At 38.5% G+C, this 6,614-nt stretch overlaps 1 protein-coding gene across 2 annotated transcripts in view; it reads left to right on the forward strand.

Moving 5' to 3' along the window:
- The window catches only part of Cdh12 (cadherin 12), a 1,034,353-nt gene that overhangs the window by 605,533 nt on the left and 422,206 nt on the right, over window positions 1-6,614 (forward strand). The gene's annotated exons all lie outside the window — the stretch shown is intronic.

Genomic DNA, 6,614 nt, shown 5'->3' on the forward strand with positions numbered 1-6,614 from the left:
AGAGAGAGAGAGAGAGAGAGAGAGAGAGAGAGAGAGAGAGAGAGAGAGAATCTATACCAAGCAGGATTTTAATTATCTTGATTTTATTAACTGATAAATGACCTATCCTACATTTGTCTAAGTAGACTGAAAATTTATGTATAAAGCTATTAATTTTTATTAATCCTAAAGTGTAAGTATTGTCAGTAGAGATTTGTTTTGCAGAAAAATCAGGTGGTACAAGCATGTAGAAAGCATAGGTACTTCCATCAAATTAGGTGGCCTTTGCATTTGAGACCAGAAGTGAATGTGACTGATCTCACAGTCATTTCAAGAGTGGTTACGGACTACCTTGGCCTTGCATGAAAACCATGAGACAAAAGATGCTCTCAGCAGAAATACAGCACATCTGAATTAATGACTTTAAAGAGAAATTGCTTTCTTGTTTTTATGATGTGATGGGTTTGAGATAAACTCAAAACCACAAAGATGGATGCCTGGAGAAATAATATATAAGATGCATGTATAAGATAGTTAAGGAAAAAAATCATCTTAAACCTTTGAAAGAGATAGAATTTCTGGTTTACTATAAAGGCTAACTCAAGAAGGAAAGAATATGTCCTTGAGAAGGGGTAGTAAGAATCTGGGGTCATATGTGTTAAGCTAGACATGCCAAAAAATACTGAGACACTTTCCAAATTATCACTTTTTTTTTTAGATCGGTGGTATAAGTTCACCAATCCAAGCTGAATAAACCTTTTGAATTGACTTAATGACTTGTATAACTATCATCCTGCTAGCTATTAGGTAGAAGAGGATAATACAGCACCCATAAGCACATGTTAGGCGTGTAACTTGGGTGAAATCCTGACCTTACTGTGGATATGCATTTGCTCTGTGTCCTGGGACAGATCAGTTAAAGTAGCTAAGGACTGTTCTGATGATCCTTAAGATGGTTATAATTATAGTATCTCTCCTATAGATTTGTTGTGACACAGAATGGAGATAATTTGTCTCACTCACTCATTTACTGTCAAGTATTCTGAAAATATTACTGCAAGGGAGAAGTGTTACTATCATCTTTCACTTGACTTATCTAGGAGCGATTATTGTTATGTCCTTCTGGCAGTAATAGAAAATGTGCACACAATCTCCACGATCTGGTTCTTTACACTGTATTTACAGAAGAACCTTTGCATTTTAGGAGAATACAATTTTTTGCATTGGATTTCCACTGGTGAGTGAATGAGTTGTAAAGGAGTGTAATCTGGGAATCAATTTAGAGGAAACTTACTCTTTTGGACAAGGGACTAAAATAGCAGTTGATTCCTTTATTTTGACTCTTTTTGGATCCCTGTAAGAAGTTAAAGCCTTAAACCATAAAATCCCTTTTGGACTGTAGTTATTCCACACCTGACTGGATTAAAGGGTAAGAAAATATAGCAATGACCGAACTAGAGTTATGTCAAAACACATGGATAGCTAGCTACTCATTTCGGTATAAACAAGCATTAGCACAGAATGCTCAAAAGCCTGTAAGGCTGAATCCTTGTTCAGAATGAGTCCTTGTTCAGATCAAAAGCATTCATATTGAATGATTCTTCTGGTTATCCTTATAATGACTATAGATTGACCATATTGGAAAAATATAGTTAAAGTAGAATCAATTATCTACAAACACATTCATCTTGTTATATAGGATTCAAATATTCTCATTGTAGATTCTGATCAAGCTAGTCTTTGTTGGAATCTATCTACTTACCAATCTATACAATACTTTCAATCATAGAAAAGCATTTTCAGCAATGCAATCCATTGTTTTCCAAACCACAATCCACATATCCTTATAATTCTCTGTGTAGAAACATATAGTGACTTATAGCAGCAGATTCGTGAGTCTCCTTGCAGTTTTAATAACTTAGCAGGTTGAGGGAAAACTCAAGAAGTAAAGTTTAGAAACATGATAAAATCAGTGTACATAAAGATGTAGCCCTAGTGACTGGGATTATAATTATTCCCCAGATATGATGATATAGAAATGATGATTTCTGCCTTCATCATAACCATCTCCAAAATACAAGAGGGCATGAAATGTCACTCATTTTAGGATTTCTCTATCATAGTTTTTGATAATGTATTTCTTGTTTTAGATTTTTATTACATGAATTTAGTTGTGTTTGTGTGTATGTGTCTATATTCAAGTGCACACATGTACTTATACATGTTTGTATGAGTATCCACATGTCACAAGGTAGTTATGGTGGTTAAAAAAATGAAAGACTTGCATAAAGTCATTCTCTCCATTTAGCATGTATGCTCCACGAACCAAACTCAGGTCCTCAGCTTTATAAGCTTCCCAAGAAGAACCTTTACTAGCTAAGCCATCTTGCCCATCTTCTAAAGGCCTCTCTGGAGAGGCATGTGACTCTCACGTTGCTCTGCCTTTCTTTTTCACTTTATGGTAGATACAGGCAAAGTCTTTCCTGTGACTATCCTGTGACTTGTCCAAAATTCCAAGGTTGCTGATTGATCAGGTTTGGAAAGTAACTGTCCCCCATCACTGAGAAGTGATGATAAACTGTGAACAGAAAGACCAGTGAAGCGTTGTGAAGCTTCTATGTGCTTCTTTCTTGCTGCCATTCTTGTCTCTGAAATTACATATGTGAGTTTATATCTTCTCCAAAGTTTTCTTATCATTCGATGTAAGTTGTGACACTCTCTTTTTGTCCTAAGGTCAATGACTAGAACAGAGTCTAGTTTGTTTGTGGAATTTTCTTTCTCTTTTTTTAATATATCTTTTAGTCAGTTTTGTATGTATGTATGTATGTATGTATGTATGTATGTATGTATGTTTGTATTTATTTATTTATTTATTTTAAACTTCAGATTTTATTCCCCTTCTATTCCACTCTCTGACTCTTCCACATCCCATACCTCCTCCCCGCACCCTGACTCCACTAGGGTATCCCCATTCCCCATACCTTACCCCACCAGACCTCTAAACTCCCTGGGGCCTCCATTCTCTTGAGGGTTAGGTTCATCTTCTCTGATTGAACCCAGACTACACAGTCCTCTAATGTATATGTGTCCAGGGCCTCATATTATCTGGTGTATGCTGCCTGGTTGGTGGTCCAGTGTTTGAGAGATATTGGGGATCCATATATATTGAGACTTCTGGACCTCCACAGAGTCCCCCTCCTCCTCAGCTTCTTTCAGTGTTTCCCTAATTAAACAACAGGGGTCAGCCGTTTCTGTCCATTGGTTGGGTACAAATATCTGCATCTGACTCTTTCAACTGCTTGTTGGGTCTTTCAGAGGAAAATCATGATAAGTCCCTTTTATGAGCACTCCATAGCCCTAATAATAGTTCCAGGCCTTGGGGGTCTCACCCTGAGGTAGATCCAACTTTTGGCCTGTCACTGGACCTTCTTTTCCTCAGGCTCCTCTCCATTTCCATCCCTGCAGTTCTTTCAGACAGGAACAATTATGAGTCAGTGTTTTGACTGTGGGATGGCAACTCCATCCTTCACTTGATGCCCTGATTTTCTGCTGGGCTCTACAAGTTCCCTCTCCCCACTTCATCCAAAGTCACTCCCTTTGAATCTTGAGAGTCTCTCATCTTCCAGATCTCTGGTACATTCTGGAGGGTTCCTCCAACTTCCTACCTCCTGAGGTTGCCTGTTTCCATTCTTTCTGCTGGCCCATCGGGGCTTCAGTCTCCCCCCACCCCCACTAAATACCAGATCATGTTCCCCTGCCCATCCATTTTCCCTCCCAGGTCTGTCCATCCCTCCCCCTTGTGATTGCTTTCTTCTCTCTCCCAAGTGGGACTGAGGCATTCTCACTTGGACACTTCAGCTTGTTGAACTTTTTGAGTTCTGTGGACTGTATCTGGGGTATTCTGTACTTTTAAAAATATCTACTTATTAGTGAGTACACACCATGCATGCCCCTTTGGGTCTGAATTACCTCATTCAGGATGATAGATTCTTGTTCCATCTATTTGCCTACAAAATCAGAATGTCCTCATTCTTAATAGTTGAGTAGCATTCCATTGTGTGAACAAACCACATTTCCTGTATCCATTCTTCTGTCATGGGACATTTGGGTTGTTTCCTACTTCTGGCTATCACAAACAAGGCTGCTATGTACAGAGTAGAACACGTGCCCATGTGACATGGCAGAGCATCTTTTGGGTATATTCACAAGAGCAGTATTGCTAGGTCTTCAGATAGATCTATTCCTAATTTTCTGAGGAACCTCCGGATTGATTCCCATAGTGGTTGTACCAGTTTGCAATCCCACCAGCAATGAAGGAATGTTAATTTTTTAATATTTTTATTGATTATTTTATGTATTTACATTTCAAATGTCATTTACCTTTCTTGTTTCCTCTCCTCAACCCCCCTATTCCATTCTTCCTCCCCAGTGATTCTGTGAGGGTTCTCCCCCCACCCACTCCCACCTCATTGCATTACCATTCCCTTACACTGGGACATTGAGCCTCCACAGGACCAAGGGCCTCCCCTCACTCTGATGCCAGATAAGGCAGTCCTCTGCTACTTATGCAGCTGGAGTCATGGGTCCCTCCATGTGTACACTTTGGTTGGTGGTTTAGTCCTTGGGAGCTCTAGGGGTCTCTGTTTGGTTGATATTGTCCTTGCTGATACGAGCCTGATATAGCTGTCTCCTGAAAGGCTCTGCCAGAGCCTGACCAATCCAGATGTGGATGCTTATGCCTACAGTCAACCATCAAACTGAGCATAGGAATATCAATGAAGGAGTTAGGAGAAGGACTGAAGGGAGTTTGCAACCCCACAAAATTGCTATTTTTTAAAGGAAGGAATGAGGAAAGCAAAAGGCAGGAGGAAGGCAGGGTGAGAACTGGAAAGGTCAATGGACCTTTCTATTCTACTTCTTAATATGTCTACATTTTCAGTGGGGACTAGACAACATAGAGACTGTACTCTCCCCAGTGTGTCAAGTGATGAGTACAACCAGCACACTTTCTTTTAGCACTCCTCATACCTGTGTTTCTAATAAACACCTGGATGCTCCACCCAGCTTTACAAATCTTCCCCCCATAGTTTTACATCTCTACCTCTCCATATCTCGTGTCGCCTTAATCTGTCACATGCCATATGGTCACCTCACTACACTCCTGTCCTCCACAAAAGAGAACCCTGTATTTCCGGGGAACTGACCATTTATATTTACAAAGATAAATATATAAGCTCTCTCCTTCTGTGAAGGTTTCCTGTGTGTCTTGTCTTTCCCTTTAGAAGCTGATCTTGAAATCCTCTGTATGCTGGGTCTGATGGTTTCTCCTTCCTCTCTATTCCTAAACTTCATCAGATGTTGGCTCAGGTATAGTCAGCATCTTTGTTTCTAACTCAAAAATTTCATCTGTCATATTACTTTGATATTTTATCAACATAAGACCCTTAATGGGTAAATCTGTTTGGAACCATACTCCTGTATGTTTTTATAATAGAGCTTATGCCTGTTCTATGTAATTACAGAAGCCATCACAGTGTTTATTAGTGGTAAGATCTGGGTGTCTTGATGGAGAAGCTGTGGATTTCGTCTTCATTCCTATGGTCCCAGAGACAAATACAAAAATACTGGTTAAAAATATTAACTGTGTTTCTTCTTTAAAATGAAGTCATTTATTCATATGACAATATCTGTTCCTTCTGCTTTGAAATTTTAATTGCTGCTATTTAAGAAAATATGTTAAGCTCTCATGTCACCTCTATTCAGTGTCAGTAATTTCAAAGCTAATATTTAGACTATTTCAAAACTTCAACCATGTTTATAACCACTGAAATCTGTTTCCTAAATTTGAAACATCACAGCTGCCTGATGGATTATATAGGTACCTTGTCTTTCACACACATTGAGTAAAGGTCACAGAGTATGCCTAGCCAGGGAGTGGCACTATTTGGAGGTGTGCCCTTGTTATATAAGAGTTGTCTTGTTCATGGTGTCCACAGCAATCAAACCCTAAATAACGTCACTTATTCTAATTGGTTACTAACAGTGTAATAATAGCATTTCTCATCCACTTGTAATCAACAAACGTGAATATTTTAAGTTATAAATCCACTATCTTTAAAATTTCCACTTTGTGGTTTATTTCATAACTAGACAATAACTAGTATAAAATTCTATTCATTGTTATAGTTCGCATTTATGATCTTTGAGTTCTTGTGAACTCATAACTAAAAGCATAACTTGCATAGGTGTGTGTTAACCTTCTATGCTTAGGGAAAGATTATAGTGTTACATTTAATATTACTGTAATTAAAGTACATTTTTATTACTTGTCTTTTACATGACACGAGGTGAAATGCTCTAGAAATCAATATATCGCAAACAACAACATTAATTCTGGAACGAATTTCTCTCACAGATATTTAGAAGCTATCTTCCCTGGAACCATAATCCTCAGAAGGAAATTGCAATCCTTGCAGAAACACAGTTTGGGTCACCTGGGTCTAGGTCTCTGGATTTTTCTAAAAGCTTTCACAAGGCACAAATGACATTTTAAATAGCTTGTCAGGCAGAGATGTGATTTTTAATGCAGGCACACAAAAATATAATGGCTTTCTGAGTGTGTGTGTGTGTGTGTG

The sequence above is a fragment of the Mus pahari genome, chromosome 11, assembly GCF_900095145.1.
Source record: "Mus pahari chromosome 11, PAHARI_EIJ_v1.1, whole genome shotgun sequence".
Classification (NCBI taxonomy): domain Eukaryota; kingdom Metazoa; phylum Chordata; class Mammalia; order Rodentia; family Muridae; genus Mus; species Mus pahari.